The sequence below is a fragment of the Natrix helvetica genome (genome assembly GCF_964273705.1).
Source record: "Natrix helvetica genome assembly, chromosome: 1".
NCBI classification, from domain to species: Eukaryota; Metazoa; Chordata; class Lepidosauria; order Squamata; family Natricidae; genus Natrix; species Natrix helvetica.
Genome location: NC_138548.1, coordinates 69593972 through 69619210, shown reverse-complemented (window position 1 = coordinate 69619210; position 25239 = coordinate 69593972). Strand labels below are relative to the sequence as shown.

Below are 25239 nucleotides of genomic sequence, written 5' to 3'. Positions count from 1 at the left end.
GCTTTTCTCCTTTTTCTTCTTCACTCAATATCTTGAAGCATGTGATCACCTTTTCCCCCAGGGCGTGAAACCATGTGGTTGTGTCCATCATTAAAATTATCTTTCCAAGCAGCCTCCATGTTTCCAATGTCTTTTTTCCCCCACTTGGAGCTGAACCCAGAAGGACATTTCTTCCAACAGGGATACAGCAAAGAATGCTTTAAAGCAACCTTAATGTTGTTATTTTGTTAATATATTGCTCAGTTTTAAAAGGTGTCGTGTGGTATACGTCAAAACACTTAACAAACACCAGTGCAGTATAAGTAATAAAACTCAGAAATGACGAGGAATAGAGTTTCCCAGATTCTAATCCACCTTTCACCATATGAATTCACTAGGTGATTTTGAGTCAATTACTGTCCCTTAGGTCAATCTACATATACAATTATAGTATGGAGAAAATGGGTAGAAGGAGCATTATATATATTGTGTATTGCCTGAAATGAAAAGTAAGATATTATTTTAATAAATATCTCGCTTCTTACCCTCAACCTTTGCATGCAATCCAGAAAGATACCGAAAGCCACTAATTAAGAGATACAGATACAAATCGATTGAACAAAACATGACTTTTTATGTTGTGCAGATGACTTCATAGAGATACAATGCTGAAAAGAAATGTATATTAACATCTCATCAATAACAGCATCAGTCTACTGATCGTGCATAAATAAAATGCATAAGAAATGCTGAAACTGGTGGGTCAGGTAATGGAGCAAATATCTTTAATCTATTTTCTTTTATATTTTGTATTTTGGCCAGTAGGGGCTGCTGTTAAGATATGGAACTTTTTAAAACCAGCTCTGTTCTGCAAGATCTTTTCTTGCTAAATAGTTGAATCCTGAAAACTACAGTGCTTGTGTTACTTGGTATTTCTTACAAATACATTTATGTACTTCATGAATATGTACCCTTCCCACCGTAGCTGATGTAAGTAGTATCAGAATGCAAAATTTAAAACTGAAATGCAATCATTATAGCTTTTTATACATTGACCAAGAATGATTACCTCTCTATTTTATCTTTTTAACCATGGCTCCTGTTAAGTGATACATCTCTGGGAAGCTTTCCCATTCTGCAAATAGTTACTGTTACCTCTGTTACTGTACATTTGTTTAATTAATTGCTCATTTTGTTTCCAGGCTGTAGTATTAGCCCAATGTGCTTAAGGTATGCATGAGTGCTTAAAAGGTGACAAGCCTCAGAATGATGATTCTGCCAGTTTAATTTATTTATATGACTTAGGTACATGATCCCCTATTAATTGCAGCTATTGCTATCTAAGTGTGACTTAATGTAATGTTGTTTCCAGGCCTCTTTAACAGAGCCAATACTAGACCGTTACTGTAATTTAGATCTTAGCCCGTATCATCCTTCAATAATAAAATAGTAACATTAAGTCTTAAAAGATGAGTATTTATCTTAGGCACAAACAAACTGAAGTCTGGTCTTTCAGTTAGCCTGAAAGTTGTCTGCAAGAAAAAATTAAAAATTGTAGCATTTACAGTTAGTGAAGAACAAGATACTGTATATGCTATCAAAACAAACAAACAAACAAAATCAATAAAGGAAGAATTTGTTCATAGAGGATTTTGGAATGGCACACCCACAAGTACCCCAAACCCAAACATTACAACATTAATAATATTCCTTGTCACTTGGGGGGAATTCTAATGTAACAGTAGCTAAGCAAGCATAGGATAATTGGGCAATCTGTGATACCTGAACTCCTTTTTGTAGTTCTGCAAAAAAATAAAAAATCCAATCCATTGCTGGAACTTGTCTTTTTTTGCTACCTCAGCTTCATCTCATATTAAAGAGAGTGAAGGGTGGGTAGGACTCCCCCCCCCATCAGATGGTGATATTCTGTAGAAAAGAAAGGTAACACAGCCAGGAAATCCTCTGGTTCCCGTTCTTAAGATCCTTTGCACCTAGGATTGCCTGTATATTGACAGTGTTTTACTCATTGCAATAAATCATGATTTGTTAACATAGTTTGCATAATAACAATTGGCTCAGTTCTCATAACATGCTATTATAAAAGCCACAGCTAAACAAACAATGGAAAGTATGTTCATATACCAAAGCCATAAGCAAATAAACCATATTATGACATAAATGTGCAAATTTGGTTGTCATCCTTCTTCATCAAAAATGTTTCAAAGTATGTTCTAAGAAAGTAATCCTGTTTTTGAATATACAGTATGTTTATATCTTTGGTTTCCACTCCATATCATGTTGAGTGTCAAGCTAATAGTTTTATAAGTAAGTTATGTCCCATACAGGTGAGTGATCACCTCGTGATTATATGAACATATACTTACCATCTTGAATTGCTTTTAGTAATAAACAAGTAGCTCTTCTAAAAATTTATCTATAATCCTTTTGAACCTATCTATCCATCTTACTAGTTATCTTGTTCTCAACCATGCCAAGTATATTAATTTTTTTAGTCCAATCTCTAACATCATAGACCTAGGGTATATTAATTTCTATTTGCTGATCATTACCTCTGTGCCAGATTCAGCTTTTATTTGTTTGCAATCTGGTTGATTTTTCTTAAGTTCCCCATGTCATTTGTAACCAATCCCTTGCTGACCCACTAGAGCGGGGAGGCAAGGAATGTTGAGAGTCCCGTCCCCGAACGAGGTATATCTGGAAGGACCCAGAAGAAGGGTCTTCTCTGTGGTGGCTCCCTCTCTCTGGAACATCATCCTCCAGGAGATTAGACTGGCCCCCACTCTAACACGCTTTCGGAAGGCCCTGAAGATGTGGTTCTGCCAGAGGGCATGGGGAACCCAGAGTAAGATTGAGCACATTAAAGGGCTAGTATGAATATGTGTTGTTTCCAGGGTGGGGGTGGGGGGATTATTATTTTATTATTTTTCTTTTTATTCTTTTTATTTCTTTTATATGGTGTTTTTATATCCTTGTAAACTGCCTTGAGTCGCCATGTGTGAGTAACAATAGCAGTAGCATTTAGATATACACCCCTTTACAGTGCTTTACATCCCTCTCTAAGCGGTTTACCCCAACCGCTGGATCCTCATTTTACTCACCTCAGAAGGATGGAAGGCTGAGTCAACCTTGAGCCTGGTGAGATTTGAACTGCCAAATTGAAGGCAGCCGGCAGGCAGCAGAAGTAGCCTACAGTACTGTACTCTAACCACTATGGCTCATAAAGTAGGTGGCAATATAAATTTTCTAAATAAATAAATAAATAAACCAGATCTATAATTTCTCAGTATTCTACTTTTCACAGCCATGGAAAAGCACTGGAAAGTCAGAACTTTAACAATATTTCAGTGATCTTTCTTATCACTGAAATACCTTCATTTCCACTTTTAAAAATAGAAAACAAATGTCTACCGTCTTAATTTGTTCACTGAAAGCTGTAAATTTGCTATATGATATTATATTTGGCTTCTTAATATTTAACATTAGTCCAGATTTTTTCACTTTCCATTTTTACTTTCATAGTGAACTCTTCTAAATTATTTCATATTCAACTATTGAAGCAATATCTCAAACTATTGGTATGATTGAGTCTCGCCTTGATTCCTCATAATCAACACTTCGCATCTTCCTTTCACATAATAATAGATGTAAGCTCCAATTCAGTATGCGTTTTCTTGGGAGTAACTTTTGTTGAACAAAATACCCATTGTTTATTTCTTAATAAAAATTATAAGATTGTGCTCCAGAGTAGCAAGAACCCAAATTGCTCTAAGACTTCGAAGGATTATCTTAAAACACAAATAAAAAAGAAAGAAACTGGCAAAAGAAACTATTTTGGAAATCGATGGTGTTTCCCATTACTATACTGAGGTAAATAGGGAGATAATTGACTCTGACCTTCTATCCATCAACACTGGTGACTATCAGGGAGTATCTTTTCTATACGTTCTGGCTTCCCAAGGGATCAAACAGCCTCCATCCTTTGTTCTCTATTCAATGTTGGGATGAGATGCTTTATCTGTGATCAGAGGGGAGTTAATTACATGGACAATATGCCTGCAACGTAAATAACATTTGCTGGCTCAGCAACTGAATATCATCAGTAATAAATGGACCAGTATTTTTATATAGTCATAGATGACAATGACTATATGACTATAGTGATTATAGATAATGGACATAATATAGGGCATATACTCTTGTTACCTGAGGTTCTATAATGTTTGTACGGAATGCATATGGATGAATCAAAGATACCCACTAGGATCTTCTTTCTTTAAATGGAGTAGACAGCTATTCTAATTCTAATTAGGAAGCCATTATTTGCTGGGGTAAACAATACTTCAGCAATAAGCCTCTTCCAAGAGGCTTGTTGACTTTATGTAATTTCTGTTAAGGTGGTCAGGTACCACTCAGCACAGCAGTCAATAGCTAGATGAGATGAGATTTTAAAAGGCCAAGATCAAATGGCTGGTTTTTGTTACTGGTTCCCAGACAGCTGAGACAGAGTTCTGCTATAACTGTGATGTGCATCCTAGAAAGCTTTACAACTGGCATTTGTCATTGAGAAGCCACTAAATAAACCATTTACTCCTTATACAGCAGCGTCGTACAGATGCTGAAAGATCAGCTATCATCTTTTGACTGACATCACTAATTGCAACGATCTCTATCACTTGGGACTGCAGACTACTTACTATAATCTTTCCCATATAATCTTCCTTGAGCAAAGAAAATTACCATCACGGTGACTAAAGTAAAGTTATCATTTTCTTCTAGTTTATTTTATTTCAAGCTTCTAGCCAACAAAACCATGCTTCTCCTAACGCTTATAAAACAGGAACGCTTTTATTTTAAAGAAGTGATTAAATTGGTAAAATTACCTGGTAGGATATGGGCAATGGAGCATGGCTTTAGTTTTTCACCTGCAATATGTAGAGTCCCTGAGGGTTTCCTCCCTAAAATTGTTATCGATTATAATTGTTAATAGGAATTGACAACTTATCAAATAGATGGAAAGTTGTATTTAATTAATTGGGGGGGGGGAAATTACTGGTTTGCTGACAAGGAATTAATGGCTGCTAATCAATAAATCAATTAATTAAAACAAAAATAGTTTTCATTAATTGATTTGCCTTACTGCTTTTTAAAAGTGCAGCAGTGGGCACAAACTGAACAGATAAGGACAACGGTATCCTGAAAACGATTGAGCTCAAAATGCTTTCACATCCACAATGACTGGTGCAAAAGAAACCAACAGGCCTTATGACTGACCTGCCATGTATAGTTAGTCCTTCTGTCCAAGATGCATATCACTGACTGGATCTGAGAAACTCAACAATTTTCTTTAGAGGGCATTTTGTCAGCCCTTGGAATTTCGACATTACAAATAAGGCTGTGCCCCCTTTTGAAAATATTTTCAATCTTTTCTCAGGATGGACTGGAGATAACGTGAAGATCTTTCCTTCATCATACAATGATTGGTAGTATGAGTGTGGATGGGGCAGAACAAGGTTAAACTCTAGTATCGTAAGAGCTTTCAGGCCTTTGTTGATGTATTACGCCGTATTCCTGTACCTCCGGTGCTGTTTCTTGACAGGGAAGTGTTACCTCTAAAAAAGTGCTCTGTGACTTGGAGGTCCTCCTGAACTCATAACTTCTCTCAGGATGAGACTGTGGCCCAAAGAACCCTTACCCAGCTTTGACCGGTGTGCCACTTACAGTCTTAGCTAATGTGTAAGAACTAGGCTAAGAGACATATGTTTTGGCCACCATAAGACTGGACTATTAAAATGCTCCATACATGGGTCTATAATACAATACTGCGTTGGAAAATACTATTGTTCAAGAATACATCAGTTTGAGTTCTGATCACGTTTATATTTCGTGCCCTACCCTGGTTTCCGTTTGCTTTCCAGGTACAATTTAAAGTGCTGGTTTTAACCTACAAAATCTTGCATGGCTTGGTACATAGGTTTCCAGGACTACATTCTCCAAATTCTTTTCTGGCTACAGATCCAGTTATAACATCGTATGTGTTTCTCAAAATGTCATCTATGAAATGCTGGGGCTACAAACAGCAGTTCAGTTACCTTTCTTGAAAAGATGTTCTATAGCAAAAACAAATGAACAATTATTTCATGAATTGTATCTTTAACTTCTCTACTATTGGATTCTTGGCCTGGATTTTTGAAAGGCCAGCTCTTGATTGCCCTAGCGATTACTGAACAATTGTTTTGTGAGTTTGTATTTAAACTTTGGACGTGTGCCTGGTTTTGAAATGCAATATACTTGTGCACTGAATGAAGGTTCCTCCTTTCTTGATTTCCCTTTACTCCCTCCCTCCACCCCTCTCTTTCTCCCCTGCCTCCATCTCCGGTGTCACTATTCCTCAGCAGGCTGAGACTACAAAGCTTTGAGTCAACAACTTCTCTATTACTTCTCAGGTAACTCAGTTCTTCTGATCAGATGCAGTCTTAAGAAAGCCTAATAATGTGGTGTGCATTCCAGATTCCACTTCAATAATTCACACTAGGATTGTACTTCAGTATCTTTCACTCAGATAGCTCTTAACTTGCTTTACTTTCTTGCTTCTGTTTTAAATGATTTGGTGCACACCAAATATAGAGAAGGATTTAAAGAAGGATTTGGTTTCTCCTTCATTTCAGACATCGGTTCGATGTGCTTCCCAATTATAACTGCCTAACTTTAGCTAGATATGCCAATAAATACATTGCTATCTTCTCAAGGAGAGCCAGTTTGGTGTAGTGGTTAAGGTACCAGGCTAGAAACCAGGAGACTGTAAATTGTAGTCCCAGCCTAGGCGCAAAGCCAGCTGTGTGGCTTTAGGCCACTCACTTTCTCTCAGCCTTAGGATGGTGGCAATGGCAAAAGATCTCTGAAAAATCTTGCCAATAAAGCTGCAAGATTTGTCCAGGCAGTTGCCGGGAGTCAACACTGACTCAAAGCATCCCACCCCTCAAATAAGTAAATAAAAATATCTTATAGAAGGTTGTCTGCTTCTCCAATACCAATAAAGCAGATTTAAAAGACTTCTGGAGGAGAAAATGTAATTCAGCAAAATACGTGATAAATTTGAAGCCAACATTCCAGTTAGAATAGATGGTCTTGCCCCAGTAGCTAGGTGCCAAACATAAAGGGCTTTATGGGGTAAAACCAGGACTTCAAATACCCCATAGCCAACTGACAGTCAGTGCAGAGCTTATCAAACTGGTGTTACGAGCACTGAGGCTCCTGTATCTTGAACCAGTTGTAGTTTCCAAAAGGTCTTTATAGGCAATACCACAGAGAGAATACAATAGTCTCATCTGTGGCTGTAATCACTGTTGGCTGGATTCTCACATTATAGTAAAGAGTAAAGAGTAATCGTTTTGGAAGGGGCATTGGAAGTTTTCTGATCCAACCATCTTGCTCAAACAGGAGATCCTAAGCCCGTGATGGCAAACCTATGGCCAGGGCCGGATTTAGATGAAAAGAGGCCCTAGGCTATTCCACTTATGGGGCCCTTTCACCTCCCATTTTTAAGTTTGTAAATTACATGAGAGATAATAAAATACATCATTACTGTGATATATATCAATATATTAAATGAAACATGTTGTAATTGGTACTAACCTTTATAAAAAATGTGGCATGGATAATAAATAAAAATAAAAGGCCCCTCTTGATCTTGAGGCCCTAGGCTGAAGCATAGTTAGCCTATAGGAAAATCCGGCCCTGTCTATGGCACGCGTGTCAAAGGTGGCACATAGAGCCATTTGTTAGGACACGCCAGGTGTTGCCCTTTCAGCTTCAGCGTCCATGTGGCCTGCTGACTTCGGCCTTCTTTTTCAGCCATTTTTCACCCTCTGGAGGCTTCAGGGAAGCCTCCTGAAGTCTCTGGAGGGCGAAAAATGGTCTTCCGGGCAACCCAGAAGTCACCATTCCCGAACGTCCAGGTTGCCCATAGGACCGTTTTTGCCCACTGGATGCTTCAGGGAAGCCTCCTGAAGCCTCCTGAGGGCCTCCGGGGTGGCGGGGGAGGCTGTTTTTGCCCTCCCCAGGCTCCTAGAAAGTTTCTGGTGTCTGGGGAGGGTGAAAAAAGTGCACCAAAAGCAGGGGGGGTTGGTTGCACGCACATGCGCGTGGGGAGGTTCATATGTGCATGCCTGCCAGAGTCACGTGCATGCGTGCCAGAGTCACATGCATAGCATTATGGGTGTGGGCACGCCCGCGCACGACCCCTCTGCGCTCCCCCTGCTTTTGGTACGCGATCCAAAAAATGTTAGCCATCACTGCCCTAATCCATTCTGGACAAATGGCTGACCAATCTCTTCTTTAAAATTTCCAACATCTGCAACCTCTGGGGACAATTGATTCTTTGCACTGTCAGGAAATTTCTCCTTAGTTCTAGGCTGGACCGCTCTGATAATTTTCCATTCTTGTTTTGCTTTGTTTTGGAGAATAAGCTTATTTCCTCCTCTTTGTGGCACCCCTTCACTTATTGGAAGTCTGCTATCAAGTCACCTCTACTCTTTATTAGTCTAGACATAATTTCTGCAATTATTCATGTTTTATCCTCCATTCCCCTAATCGTCTTTGTTGCTCTTCTCTGCACTCTTTCTAGAGTCTCAACATCCTTTTGCATTGGGGTAATCAAAACTGGATGCAGTATTCCAAGTGTTGTCTCACCTGTACAGTATAAAGCGTACTAACTCTTCATGTGATCTTGATACTATCCTATTGATGCAGTCTAGGACTGCATTTGCTTTTTTTGGCAGCTGTAACACACTACTGGCTCATACTTAAGTGGTAATCCACTAGGACTCCTACCTCCCTCTCACACTTACTGAGGTTGAGCCATGCTTGGCTGTAAAGTATGGAATACAAAAACAACGTTAACTATATGCACATATGGTGTTAATCCAATATCAGTCAATCAATATTACAGTTCGGTTTAACATGCAAGCCAGGTTATTGCCTAATAACCACCAGAACTTCAAGATGTCTGGTAGGCATTTTCCAGACTTACCTAGATATGCAAACTCCTAAATCATACATAAACCAGCAGTGATCTGTTTTGCAAATTTATGTTTCTTGTTGCTTTGGAAAACGTTGTGGAAATTTCAGTTGGGGCGGAAGGCTGCCATTTGATAGGAATAGAATTGACCTGCTTTAGGAAGCTTCTGGCTCATAAAAAGAGGGAGAAGTAAAATTTTAAATTTATATAAAGTAGAGAGTCCTCCCTAGGAATGCTTTATTTCCTATGGTCATCGATTCCATCTTGTTCAAGTTTAGCTGCAGTATATTAGTGTGCTCAAACAATCATTGAGGCTAGCAATCAACATTCCCAGTGTGATCATTAAAGAAAATTACCCTGGGTATTCAAAATATATGGATGATGCTTTATTCAAAAAAAATTAATTAGTTGCATCCAAAGCAGCCTCAGATAAAACAGCGTTTTAAAGAAGGATTTAAAAAAAACTCCGATCCACAATGTCACCATTTTATCTAACTTAAATCAATCCTGTGTATATTAACTCTATAATTGAAATTCTACTAGTACAGTGCACAGGATTCAGTCTTAAAGAAGCAAGAGGGGATTTTTGCTGTTTTTTAAAAAGAAAACCCAGTAAATTTTGAATATGCATAAATCAAGTTAGAATATGTCAAGTTGGCAATCAGCCATAAGAAAACTTTGATTACTCATTTCCAGTCATATATCTTAATGTGATTGGACTTAATTGCAATTTAATACATACTATGTATCACTTTTGAATGATTATCTGGTGCTGGTCGCTCTTGCAGTAGCAGGTTACACTATAAAATCAGCTCTTGACTGACAGGTTATTTGTGCTCTTTCTCCCTCTCCCCTCTGGAGAGGAGTTGCTCTGGTCAGCAGTGGACTGAGTCCAACAAAAGAGTAAAGCAACGTCAAAGGAAAACATCATGCAGATTTAATGGTGCACTAAGAAGAGTTAGCATAATGGATGAGAGCCAAGATCTCCCCATTCCCTCATTACCTTAATGAATAACTTTACTTATAGTATATAGAAATACACATAGTCAGATTGTGCTGCCATGTGCATACTGATGCAAAAGTACAGATGGAAAATCCGAGCACAAGAGTTGTATAAAAATCAAGATAGATTAGCAGAATCCCCAAAAAAGAGGCAAATAGAAGGTGACAAATTGTATAATTGGTAATTTCCACAGTCAAGAGGATTGTGTGCCAAATTAATTTTCTGCATGGCTCAAAAGAAGTAGCACAAGGCATGGCGCCTCCAGGTTATATAGAATACAGAATAACAATGTTGGAAGGGACCTTGGAGGTCTTTTAGTCCAACCCCCTATCTAAGCAGGAGACCCTGCCATTCTAGACAAAAGGCTGTCCAATCTCTTCTTAAAAATCTCCAGTGTTGGACCACCCACAAGGCAAGCATTTTGACTGATTAATTGTTCTCACTGTCAGGAAATCTCCTTAGCTTTAGGTTGGCTCTCTCTGTCCTTCTGTTCCCATTTATTTGTACTCATTTCTTATGTATATACTTATACCTGCTTATACTTCTATGTTTATATATTATATTCATACTTATACTTGTTTTCTCATACCCGCTTGACAAACCAAATAAATATAACAATAAATAAATAAAATAAAATAAAATAATTTTTTCCACTCGCTACTTCTTGTCTTGCCTTCAGATGCTTTGGAGAATAGATTATCCCCCACTTCTTTGTGTCAGACTTACAAGTATTGGAAGATTGCTATCATGTCATCTCTAGTCCTTCTCTTTGTTAGACTAGACATACCCAGTTCCTGCTACTGTTCACCATATGTTTCAGCCAGTGATGGGTTCCTACCGGTTCAGATTGGTTCAGCCGAAACAATAGTGGTATGACCATGAGGGTCGCTTGAACTGGCAGCGACCTAGGCCTGCTACGCCCCCAAACCAGTTCCCTGGTCTCTTCTGCCATCGCCGGCATGTTTCTGCGCAGGCACAGAACAGTTTTCAGTCAAATGTGCATACACAGCAACATGTGGTTCGCGCGCACACAAAACGCCCACTCAGCGAGCGTAGTAAACTGGTTAGGAACCCACCACTGGTTTCAGCCTCCTGATCCTTAATCATCTTTGATACTCTTCTCTGTATTTTTTCTAGATTCTAGAACAATTTTTTTGTATCATGGTTACCAGAACTGGATGCAGTATTTCAAGTGTTATCTTACCAATGCAGTATATAGCAGTACCAATACTGAAGTTGATACTATTCCATTGTTGATGGAGCCTAGGATTGCATTTGTTTTTTTGTTTTTTTTTGGCAGCTGTAGCACACCTCTGGCTCATACGTAAGTGGTTGCTAACTGGGACTCCTAGATCCTTCTCACAGTTATTATTACCACCTATTCTATACCTATGCATTTATTTTTACCCCTAAGAGTAAAGCTTACTTTTCTCATTACTGAATTGCACTTTGTTCAATAGGTTCCTATAACCAAAGAACTTCCCAACTCCCTCCTTGCTGAATATAGTTTTATAGAACCTTTATATTTGGCTTATTACAAAAATCCTTCCACGCCTCAAGACCCTTACTTCAATGGTTATAGCCCAAATACTGAGAGAAAAAGGTGGATTGTTTATGATTAGCAGCTGATCAGAGATGTAAATCTGTTCCTATCCTAAGGTCTGCAACTGTGCAAAAGTGTTTTGGACTTATGGGATGGATGATACACATCTCCCAACAGTGCATCCCTTCTCAAAGATTTCCCCTTTCCATGTTGCAATTTAGCTATAATATATTCCCTGTTGTCATTAAGAGACTTGTTTTAAGACTTAATTGCTCTGTGTGTATATTTAAGAGAGTGACAGATTGTGTGCTGGCATGTGACCTCCCATAGATCTGCTTGTCAGCTTTAAGGTGCTCAAACAAATAGGTCCCCATAAAAGAGGCAAGGGTAAAAAAGAGAGTAAGCTAGAAAGTTGGAAGAAGATGTTTTGCTCTATCCACAAGAATGACAGTATTAGGATACATCCAGAAGAATATTTTGTAACATGGTGTTGAATCAAGTTATTGGTATTTATAGGGAAGTAACCTTTTGCAGGGCACCTGCTTGATGTAAACACAACCTCCTCCTATGTTTTCCTTTTTTTTCTGAGTGAGGTTTAAAAACTTAAAAGGATTCCCCCCCTCCCCCCCCCAAACATTACAGCAATGGTGGGATTCAATTTTTTTACTACTGGTTCTGTGGGCGTGGCTTGGTGACCGTGGCAGGGGAAGGATACTGCAAAATCCCCATTCCCTCCTAATCAGCTGGGACTCGAGAAGCAGAGAATAGATGGGGGCGGGGCCAGTCAGAGGTGGTATTTACCGGTTCTCCAAACTATTCAAAATTTCTCCTACCAGTTTTCCAGAACTGGTCAGAACTGGCTGAATGCCACCTCTGCATTACAGGATAATTTCCCCTGGCTGCTCATTTAAGTAGTTAAAATAGTACCTCTTTTAGCCAACTGTGACCTAAATCAGTAGTTCTCAACATGGTCCGTGGATCCTGGGGGTCTACGAAGACTTGAAGAAATGTTATGATTTAAATCTTGAGATAAGTCTTGGGGGGGGGGGGGTCTGTGGCCATGGTCCGTGGCCACAAAAGGAAGAGGGCCATGGTGAAGAAAAGTTTCTGAGCCATTGACCTAAATAAATAGTGCTTATTATTTTAGCTAGTTAATTCTCAGTGGTAAGTCCATCTACTCTAAGAACCAACACTACCTTTTTATACCTTCTCATTTACCTCTTCTCCCTGCAAATACCTCCAGTTTAAAAAAATGGAGCTGTAGTACAACCACAGCTGGCATTGTAGCCCAAAACCAAGGAGTGTAAGTATTTTCTTCTGGGAAAAATCCTTCCTCCAGAATTTCATAGTGGGAAAAGTGAAATAATCTACTTGGTGACAGAATGTCATTAAGAGTTTACAAATCTGGAACATGTTCCGTAACAGAACATTCAACATTTTGTGCTACTAAATTGTCACCTTCATGTTATGGCTGCAAACCAACAAAGGATTACAGTATTGCTGTTTAACAACATGATCATTGCTAGACACACTGAATGATGCAATGAATGCAACACATTACCTCATTGGCTGGGCCAGCCCAAAATTTCCTTGGAAATCTATAGTAACTCCTCACATTCTGCTTCTTGTTTTAGGACTAATGTGAGCATTGTGTGTGGTGCTAAAGTAATATATGCTTTAAAAGAAAACACCTTCAGTAAGGTTTTGCAAAAATTAGTGAAAAAAGTCAGCATCTGTTCTGGTGACTCTTGGTATGGAATAGGGCAAAGCCTAGTCATCTCATAGCATGCTAGCTTACCACATCTGTGTCACATGTAGTTTGAAAAAACAAATGTCTAAACATCTCAAAAGCGATTTTCCAGATCAAAATGTATTGACGCCTCAACATTCTAATCAGAAAAACAAAAAGCCAACTCATTGTAGAAGTAATCAAGAGAAAGCCTGCAGATATGAGGGTGGAAACGCTTGTGCGCAATATCTAGCAGAAAATATGGGGGATTTGGAAAAATGGTGAGCACATTTCTTCTGCTCTGCCAGACTAGGGAAAAAAACTTTTACAAATAAAAAGGCATAAGAAAGCAAATAAGCAAAAGGCATAAGAAAGCAATTATTTTACCAGGGAGAACATGGGCTTCTACATTCTGTTAATACTGACTATCCCACAGGATCTGCTGTTCTAGGACTGATTTAAAAAGCCCTCTGCAATATCTCATCCGATTTCTGTCTTATGGCTTCACTCACCAGATTTATCCTTTAAATATACTTAGGACTTGGGGGTATCTTTATGAGATTTTCATAGTGAAATCCTGTACTTCAAAATGACTATCAGATTTCCAACTTGCATCACTTCTGTGGTGTATGTTATCATTGCTCTCCTACAGGATGAAGGCAGTGTAATAATCTTGTCTGATTTAAAGAGGCATCTTTACAAGAGAGAGAGGGGGGCATGTAAGAAGATCTGGCCTACCTCTTTAATAAGTAAAGAATTTGGGTGATACAAGACCTTCTTGTATCCAATGAAGAACATCTTCCTCCTTGGGAACTTGAAGCCCAGTTGTTATTAAAATTGAAAATCTGTCTCTGGCTTTCAGTCAATTTCCTAGAAAGGATAAACATTTAAAAGGAGTGTAGAAGGAAAAAGAACCAAGAGAATATTTTTCAGATGAAACTCTTCCTGTCATCAGGATCAGAAGATCTGTGCCAATCAATCTAATATAGGCATGACAAAAACATGGGTGAGCTATTCTGATTATTTCTGTATATTTTGTATATTGGGCATACCCTCTTTTTTGCTTTTATACACCACCCTTGTCCCATCTAGTATTTTGCAAGTTTGTTTAATTGCAGTATCCATAATCCATACTGAGCATTATAGGAATTGTAGTCCAAGATATCTGGAGCGCATTGGGACAAAGAAGGAAGGGGTTACATACAACAGAAAAACTTATGATTCTTTATATGACTCAGACATGTCTCATGTAGCAAATGTGAATCTTCAGAACTATAAACAACCAAATATTCAGAGAACTACCAGAATAATCTTAGTTAAAATATACTTAAAATGGCCAAAGTAAGTGAATAATGCTAGGAGAATAAACAGGGATTGGTAAAACAATTGCTATTAGCTACAAAACCTCACAGGGTAATTACCTCCATGTTTCTTTATATATAAGCCTTTTTCTTGTTCAGGGAGACTTTCTCCCAAGTATGTGTAAGACTATTGAGACATGCTCATTGTTGTTTTCAATTTTTAGTTCTTACATTTAGGTTGGCAGGAAAATTTATTAATCTCCCATGAAACCAGAGAAGCTTTTCTGCGGATATCACCACATTCTGAATTGGATCCTTAATTTTTACATTAGTCTTCACTTAAATATACAAGTTGAAAAATCCAATCAGTTCACAATGAAGTTAGGAACAAGAACCTGTTCTTGCACCATAGGCAATTGACAAAGAATGTCTATAAGACTTTTAAAAGCAATTTAATAGTTATACTTATTTTGTAAGCTAAAGCTTATGAAATAGAGAGCCAATACAAAGAAAACAGAACTACTCCTTCATTTGCCAGTCTCGTTTAAAGTGCATATTATAGCAGTTGTGTTTGAATGTGGAGCAATGTTGAAAATCAACAGTTCCAGAGTGGGTAAGAAAGACGTAAACAATTTTCTTTCTTGCTGTGGATCACTGGGGAATTTGTCTTCCAAAGAGCATGGATGAATTCCCACTGTTATTTTTTTACTCCATTGTCATGTCTAGTTTGGCTCTAAGAGAGAAGTGGTGTGTAACAATTGAATACTGAAAATGATTAAAATAATTCCATTTACATTTTAAATCAGTGGTGGGATCATGATTTTGTGTTTTTGAGAAAGCTGCTTTCAGTGGGAATAATTATTCAGTGGGAGAAATGCAAAAATATGGCATTTTAAAAACTATTCCTATACATTTAAATGGAGTTAATACGTGTAGTAGAAAAAGTTGCCCATTTGTACATTATGCTATTGTGCTAGCTTCATCAGCAGAGTTCAGCAAATTCATCACTACATAGTTTGTTCAATTGAAACTTTTTCTTTTCTTTTCAGACAACCTGTCTCTGTCTGGATTGTTTATTCAGAGCCTTTGGTTAGCAATGACTAATTTCCTTGAGGAACCTGCCCCCCTCCCCTGAGATTACCTTTGATGAAATCCTGCCATATCTCTCTGAAAATCATTGCAAAGCTATTATTGTGATATTGTCATGGCTAGTTGGACGCTCACTTTTATTCTCATATAATTTTTCAAATTCTCAAATCTTTTGCACAAAAAATGTCACTGAAGACAAGGATCACGCCATGAATCTGTTTGCATTTTGCTTTTAATTTAAGATATATAAAGTCTTTTAATTCCTTTGCCACCCCCCCCCCTCTTTCTAAAACGTCTGCAAAACTGCTGTATAATGTATATGTGGCTTCTTAGTTATCTATAATAGAAATCAAAATGTTATGTGGCAATATTAATATCCTACAGAAATCAGTGCTGTTTTTGTTTTTCCTTGAATGAAAAATGGTTCTATAATTCTACCCCATTCTCAAAGTGATTAGGAGTGCCTTTAATTTTTTTTTTACAATGATTATGAGTTTATTTTAGCATTGCAAAATAGCAAAGGTGCTGCTTTTGTTGCTTCCTAATGCACATCTCTCTTTCATCCTCTTTCTCTAACTGCTTCTATTCTCAACCTGAAAAAGAACAAAAAACAACTATGGGAGAATTTCTCTTAAAATGTCATTAATTTTAACTAAAAAAACAGAAAGTAAATGATGTGATAAACTGTTGTCGATTACAGATATGATATTGCATAATGAAAGTCACTTTTCCTTCAATACTGAATTAAGTCCAAAATATCTCAACTTCGGCTTTTTTCCATTTTTTTAAAATCAAACAAGAATTTTAAAAATACAGATGAAATTGTTCACACAATGTTAAGTGTATGTATTTATTTACTCACCCAATAATGAATCAGACAAATTACTTGTTTTAGTAATAAGACAGCAAAACATTTTAAAAGTAAAGTATTTTAATAAGTAGTAAAAGAAATAATATACAGGGGGAAAAAACGACCAACTACTATGGTGGCATTTCACCATGCACACAGAACCCCTAAATGATAATAAAAAGATCTGGGTTAAATCATTTGTGGAGGAAGAATTAGTGTGAGAAGAATGCATTAGGAAAGGATATTACATACAGGTGCATAAAAACCCAAACTGAATCTTGATGATATGCTACAGGTAGGCTCCTTAAACTTAAACACAATCACACATAGACATACCCATCACCACCGTAACACCCAGGTAGTTTTCTGGAAATAATATTAAACTTCTCCATTCTCTTCTCTGTTGGAATACAAACTCAAATAATTCGCCAAAATAATGATAGTGGATATGGGTACTTAGGGCCAGTATTCTAGTTACTTGGGTTTTAAAGACAATTCAGTATATGGCTCTTTTCCATGGATAGGGCTCAATATGATTCCCCTTGGAAGCAAAAGTTTTATTCTTATTATATCTAATGCCAGAACTGGAGTCCAGGAAAAAAAAATCCTTTAAGAAGCACTATTGTATGTGATGTCTGGCCTCTTTTGTTTCCTCAAATGTTTTTGTTGCTTGATATGGCTTTTCACAAAGCTGTCTCTTGAGAAATTTTTGTCCTTTTACTAACCTCTTTTGTTCCAACAGATCATTAATTTTATTTCATATTAGGTGCACAGACATAAACACACATTTTAGTATATTTCATTGTTTCCTATGCTTAAGTAGTAGAGTGGTTAGACTTCAAACGCCTCGGGGAGTCTCTAAAGCCCAAACAAACAATTGTTTGATTTGAAAATGACTGGGCTGCTGCAGCAAAATACTGAAATCGGTTGCAGCTTGGCTAAAACTTTCCAGAACATCTGTTACAATAACTGCTTTCAGAATTAAAATCAGGACCATCAAAGTTGCAGGGACCTAAAACCAATGGTTTTAATAGGAAAAATGCAACCCATGTGATATTAGTTCAAAATGAATTGGCTTACATTTGTCCTTCTCATTCATGGATGTTTAGAATACAAATTAGAATTACCTCCCCCCCCCCCAAAAAAAAACCACCCATGGAAATGGATAATCATCAAAACTGTGAGTGTAGATGGGTAATTTCCGAAATATAAAAGGCATTTCTACATGAACCCATTATCTATGGACATTTGCCAAGGCTATGGCATCATTGAAAGCTATGAAAACTTCATGTGATCCTAATGCAACTCCTGTCACCCCAGCCAAGGTGGATAATAGTAAAAGATGACAGGTCAATAGTAAAAAATAATGTAGCAATGTTTCCTGAAATGGTATGCTTCCTGGATAAAATCCTAACCAACAAATAGTAAATTCCATTTTCTGTGACTTTAGTCTAATGAAACCTGGTCAAAATTAAAAACCTAAATTATGGTAGCAAACATAGTTGCTCATATATATCCATCACAATTTTCTTACATATTAGAATAGTTGTAAAGTTCATGAATTTACTACAAAGATTTGCAAGCAGGCTGTCGATGTTAATATCTTGCAAAATATTTATTAATCAAATGCTGATAGAGAAAAGGCCTGCCGTATCAAACCAAGAGCTCACAAAAGCTGACAGCCCTGCCCCTGGTCACAGACATTGGGACTAATAAACCTAACTACCTTTGTTTTTCACAAAATGTGTGTAATCCTCTTTTACAACTAACTGTTGATAATTATCACTGCATCCTAAAGACTGAACTGTGCAAATTTATTATGTACCACATGAACAAGTATAGGAAGGTGGGTGATACTTTTCTTTCTGATGTACGTAGAAAATAGGTTTCCTCCTACAGCAACCAGTTGGGTTTCTATGTTGGGTACAGAAGGAGGACAGTGTTTCATTCTGTAACTGCCAGCTGGTTCCTTCAACTTGCTTCTCATTTGTGCTACAAAACTCATATTTAAAATGAGCTTGAGAAGTAGGCCCAGAAATTCAGTTTAAATGGTTTTTTTAAAAAAATCTTCAAATTATTGGTGCTCACTTTTCTTACAAAAACAATTCTTCACATGAAGATTTTTCGTGCCCTGCAAAGAAGCTCCTCACTTAGATGATTAGGTCTGTTGTGAAAATGATAAAAGCCAAGACTTTTGCCTAGTATGGCCCTAATTAAGAGCAAGGCGGGCCACCTGTTAATTTCAAAACCCTTCTTCAAGAAATCATCAAATCTTTGAAAAGAATGATCGGATACTTCTCTGCCAGTACATACAATACAGAGAAAGAGACAGACAAGGAGTAGAAGAAGAGAAAAGCAGCTACTTTTCTTCACTAATGATAGAAACTACAGTGCTTTTTAAAAAACGTCTTGTTCTAGCTATAATTTTCTGATAGAGAATTCATCATTTAGGCAGAAACTCTGCACATATAATTTAGACCAGCAGGAGGAACCAAGTGGCACAGTCTTGACTAAGTGTCAGTCTTGTGTCATCTGAGCACAGTCAGTAAGATCTGTTGTGGTGTTACTCCATAGAATTGATCAACCAAGAAGGAGGCTGGGTCACTTTTACTAAAGCACAGAGATGAACCCAAACTTCTGGGAGACACAGGCAGTAGCCCAGCTGTTGGTGAACGCTGTGTTCACCTGATTGGTTCAGGTTAAACATTTTGTATTGTGTGAATGAAGCCTATGTAAATAGGTTTATTTTAAGTACAAAGTCAAATTACCTGGATAATAATATTATTTTATAATAGGGTTAAAGAAAAACCAGTCATGGGCTGTCATATTGTGGCATAGCAATTCAAATGGAAGTTATGATTATAAAGTATGAATTATGTAAATGTGGAGAAAATACTGGATTATGTAAATGTGATTGTGTAACAAAAACTTTTTTTCACATGATAAAATTCTTTTGAACCCCAATATTGTACCTAGTACGTGAAAATTAACAACCAAATACTGTAAATGGATTCTCCGTTACCATGGCCAAAGGACTGATATTGCAGCATTGGAAAGATAAGTATATGGCCCTTTTTACTTAATGGACTGATTGCACTTTCCACCTAAGAGTAGGATGCCAGTAGACATATACTTTATATGGACACATACATAGCGAAATGTCAGGCTCACCTATACAAATTAGGTGTATAGAGTTAAAAGGTAGATTTATATAGCTGATAAAGGAGGAGAGCCTGTGTTGTAGTGGCTAACAAATCTGCCTAATATGTAACACATCCCAGGTTCAAATCCCAGTAAGGGTATGGCTAGCTGATGAGAGCTAAATAGCTTGAAATGGATCCATACTAGTCTCCCTTTATTTATTTATCAGCACAAATCCAACACAAATATAAAAAAGGCAACATTCAAAATAAAAATATGGGTTTCTGCCTGGATGGTTTTCTGTGATGAGCCGAAGGACAGAAAGAGGGAGGAGCTCCCTCCCTCCCATATTTGGGCATACCAGGGGTTGTAACACAAATACATACATACATACATACATACATACATACATACATGTGTGTGTTTAAAAATGTATTATAAATACATATGTACTTCAATAATTACATTAGATAATGATAAATAAATTTGTAACTATTTGCAACTTTAAATAATATACCTTTTTTTCTTTTTTGCTACATTTTTTCATTTAAAAATATTTTGTGTTTTTTCTTTGACAATGCATGAATTTTTCTTTGTGTTTTTTGCCATTTTTTTAAAAGCAAGAAAACAAACAAACAAACAAACAAATAAATACAATTATAGAAATGTAGCCCACTCCTTTAAAACCACTCTCCCCAAGAAGAAATGGTGAATTCAAATATTTCCTCCTTGAAGATGATGATGAATCTTGAAGAACCAATAGTACCTTAATATACTGTACTTTCTATTTAAAAAGTACTAAAAAGCAATCCAGTGTTGCTTATGTTGCCTTCTACTGGTCAGTTCAGAGAAAAACAGCCCAAGGTGTTTCTAAAGGGTGTTTTTTAACCATCAGATTTTTGCCCAAATACCTGCCTTGTCTACAGAGTTCTCTAGTTATCTGCTGTCTGATTTGAGGTGATAATAAGTTGCAAGAATATCACATTTTCTCCAGTCATCGACTGTGTATTTTGGATTTGGGAAAATGCCATTCTTCCTCCCAGAGAAACAGGAATGCTGCAGTGCAGAAAGATGAATGTAGGGTGTCACAATATTTTTGTTTTAGATTCTATAAAAGAAGTGGCTATGGATGGGAGTTAGAGGGGAACAGGGGATACAAGACTTCTATCTCCCGCCCCTTAAGACGAGACATTCTCTTCTGTTCCACATTCTAACACAGAAGAGCTCGTCCAGTCTTTTTAAAATGGGAAAGAGATCCATGGCTATTAGCCTTAATAGTGGTGGGATTGCCCTGAAAGCCATCTGCTTATTAATGCTTAACATTATCAAAGCTAAAATAGTTACCACAGGAATTGAGCAAAGGACATTTTCTTCAATATGGACCCCCTTTAAATACCTGTTGGGGCCACGGACTATGACCATGGACCCTTAAGACTTAAGATTTAAATCATAACATTTTTTTCAAGCTTTCACGGATTCCCTGTGACAACATTGCGGCCCACTCCAAGAGTCCGCAGACCCTAGGTTGAGAACCACTGAACTAGGGTATAATTTAGAGAGACGGGATATTTTATAGAGACATACTCTTAAAATGAGAAGGATAGAAGAAAATAAAGGCCCTAAATCAAATAAACATACTACAAAGGTTTCAGGTTATATCTTAGAATTACTAATGGCCTAATCACTTTGTGATTGGATTAATGTAATGTGGTCTACATGAAGCTGCCCTTGAGAGCTACAGCTGGTCTAGTATGCAGTGGTACAGGCAGTATTTGTCTTGTGGCACCACTGCCCTGTAAGCTGCATGTTGCTGGTGAGCTTCTGGTGCAGTTCAAGGTGGCCAATCATTCACTATAAAGTCCTTCATGGCATGAGGGTTTTTGAGGGACTGCCTATCTCAGTGATGGCTAACCTTTTTTGGCTCGGGTGCCGAAAGCATGCATGCCCACACCCATAATTCAACCCCCGTGCGTACACCCCCCCGCTGCTCCCCCGTGCATGCGTGCACAACCCCCGCTGCCCCCATGCGTGTGTGCACATACCCCGTTGCCCCCGTGCATGCGTTCACACACCCCGCTGGCCCCTGTGCAGACGTGCACAACACCCCCGCTGCCACTCCGTGCAGGCTTGGATAACCCCCCCCCTGCCCCCCGTGCATGCGTGCACACACACACCGCTGCCCCCCGTTCATGCGTGCACCCCCGCTGCCACTCCGTGCAGGCTTTTGGCTCGGGTGCCGAAAGCATGCGTGCCCACACCCATAATTCAACCCCCGTGCGTACACCCCCCCGCTGCTCCCCCGTGCATGCGTGCACAACCCCCGCTGCCCCCATGCGTGTGTGCACATACCCCGCTGCCCCCGTGCATGCGTTCACACACCCCGCTGGCCCCTGTGCAGACGTGCACAACACCCCCGCTGCCACTCCGTGCAGGCTTGGATAACCCCCCCCCTGCCCCCCGTGCATGCGTGCACACACACACCGCTGCCCCCCGTTCATGCGTGCACCCCCGCTGCCACTCCGTGCAGGCTTTTGGCTCGGGTGCCGAAAGCATGCGTGCCCACACCCATAATTCAACCCCCGTGCGTACACCCTCCCACTGCCCCCGTGCATGCGTGCACTCCCCCGCTGCCCCCTGTGCATGTGTGCACAACCCCCGCTGCCCCCATGCGTGTGTGCAATACCCCGCTGCCCCCCGTACATGCGTGCACACACCCCGCTGGCCCCTGTGCAGATGTTCACAACACCCCCGCTGCCACTCCGTGCAGGCTTGGATAACCCCCCCTGCCCCCCGTGCATGCGTGCACACAAACACCGCTGCCCCCCGTTCAGGCGTGCACAACCCCCCTGCTGCCCCTCCGTGCAGGCTTGGATAACCCCACCTGGAGAGGGCAAAAATGGCCTCTACCGTCCCTCTGGAGGCCCTTTAAAGGCCGAAAATCATCTGGCCGGTGCGCACATGCGTGCTGCAGCTGACCTAGGGCAACTGCTCGTGTGCTCTCAATGATGGGTCCATGTGCCACCTGTGGTACACGTGCCATACGTTTGCCATCACGGGCCTATCTCATCATGTTTTGGGCCGTTCAGTAAAATCAGGTCCACTTGCTCTCTTCAGAACGATTCAAATAAATAATTCCCTGTCATCGTACCTGTCCTCTGGAATCATCTTCCCAAGATCTGTTAGCTCTTCTCCCAGGCCTAGTTTTAGGTGGCTGTGGAATCATGTTAGTTGGTGGATGGGTGGGTGGGTGGGTGGGTGGGTGGATGGATGGATGGATAGAAAGATAGATAGATAGATAGATAGATAGATAGATAGATAGATAGATAGATAGATAGATATTGTATGAATATTTGCCTTGCGTTTTTCTGTTTTTAAAATGATAAACTGACCAGAGTAAGCTTGGATTTGTATGGTCTCCAAATCTAATAAATGAAAAATTATCTAGATCTGTGTCCCACATTAGGCAAAATACAAATTCCTTTCTAGGAAAAAAAGAGAAAAATTGCAGGCTTTGTGTTAATATTGCTAGTATAAAGTTCTACCATATAAAGTTCTCCAAATATTTTGAAAAATATTTATGTTTCTCAAAGTAGGCAGGTTTCTCCCATACAGCAGCAAGTGGTTTCAAAACAGGAAGCAAGGGTATGAATAAATTGACAATTCTGACAATGGAGGGAAGTAAGTACTGAAGGCTATCCACTGGGAATTCTTCAAGGTACATAAAAAGCAAAGGCAATGGGGTTATTTAGAAGGAAATTATATCCAGAAAAGTTTAAATCAAATCCTAGGCGGGTAAGTTTATGAAAGGTTATCATGAAAGGCTATCACAGCTAAATTAAACCTCCCTGTTCAAAAACCAAGTAATACATATTTTTAATATCGGAAACTACTTGGGAACAGTTCTTTGTGCCCTCTTATTTAGGATTATTAGAGTGCAGCTACAAGTTTTTCCTTTTTATTTGGCAATTTGTAGGTGCCCGATTTGGGGGCACCAACCAAGGAAAAACAAGTATCCAAGTCTTCTTCAGTCTGGCATCCTTCAATATATTGCATTACCATAAGCCCATACTCTCCAGTGACTGTTCTGGCTGAAGAAGATGGGAACTGTAGTCTTCCAGTGGACACCAGGCTGAGGACAAACACAACACATAATAACAACAGTTGGAAGGGACCTTGGAGGTCTTCTAATCCAACTCGCTGTTCGAGCAGGAGACCCTATACCATCTCAGGACTACTGCAAACAACCAAGAAAGCAGGAGAGAAGCTTTCTCTTTAGAATTCGAAAAAAAGAGAAGGCGCTAAGGACTGTACAAGAATTGCTTCTCTGCAAAGAGATTAAGAGATAAGGACAAGAAAATGTATTAATAAAAGGGAAAGATATGTAGATAAAATAGTAGTATATACATTAATAGACAATGTATATTTGTTACCCTGTTTCCCTGAAAATAAGACCTCCCTGAAAATATTGCTACACAGCAGCAGCCATGAGGTGACCATGCTCGCCGCCTCCTGCACCTCAAAAATAATAAAACCTCCCCAAAAATAAGGCCAAGTGCTTATTTCGGGGGTCAAAAGAAAATAAGATGCTGTCTTATTTTGGAGAAAATACGGTATAACCCCAATAAGTAAAGATTATTAGGTGGGAATTTAGGACTAGATAATGTAATTGTATTAATAACATTAATAATGTGTTAAAGTATATTGTGAATTTAAAATAGTAAGGAATAGAAATTATGGGGAGTTCGAAATATATTCCTGGGGTTGATTACATAATTGGCTTTATTAGCAACCTACACATTCGGGACATTGAAGTTATGGTGAAATAATGGGTACTTTTTAAAACTATTAAATGATATTATTTAGCAGGGGATAATAAATATAGGGCAAAAAGAAATGCTATTTATGTTTAAATGAACTCTTGGAAGAAATGTCCTTCTGGATTCAGTTCCAAGTGGAAGGAAAAGACACTGGAAACATGGAGGCTGCTTGGAAAGTTGGTTTAATGGTGGACAGGATCACACGGCTTGAACTCCTGAACAGAAAAGGGTGATCACATGCTTTAAGATGTTGGGTGAAGAAAAAGAGAGAGACAGATGCTGAAAGTCCCTGGTTTTATGCTCTCTCTGGGCTTTGAACCTGAGTTTGTATTCTGATTGCTGGTCAGACTCCCATGGGGCCATGCAGGAGCAACTCTGTAGTCCCAAACTTGAGTCCAAGTTTGGTTAAGCATTGCTTCTTCCCAAGTGCCCTGTGGTGAGATGGGTAAAGGGCTAATACTATTATGCCTCAATCCCATCACTATGGAGCTGAAGGGGGGGGGAGATCTTTGTTATGTAGAATAAACTGGCTCAGGCCTTTTAATGGCCTATTGACAAAGGTGGGGGTATTAAGAGTGAGTCTGTTTTTTGCCTAAAAACATGTTTCTCCATTTCTTATCCAGGGAAGTATAATATTCTACATTTTCAATATTTCCCAGGCTATTTCATTTTTCTAGATGAGTGGGTTTAACTTCCTACAGAAATATTTGAAAAAAGATAAAGGATTATGGAAATTATGGACCAATATTG

At 38.8% G+C, this 25239-nt stretch overlaps 1 protein-coding gene across 1 annotated transcript in view; it reads left to right on the top strand.

Annotated features, from left to right (window-relative positions):
- The first annotated feature begins 853 nt into the window (after positions 1–853).
- The window catches only part of BMF (Bcl2 modifying factor), a 62191-nt gene continuing 37805 nt past the window's right edge, over positions 854–25239 (top strand). Inside the window, exon 1 of the mRNA XM_081939908.1 lies at positions 854–969. The gene's annotated coding sequence lies outside the window, so the exon portion shown is untranslated. The remainder of the gene's footprint in view (positions 970–25239) is intronic.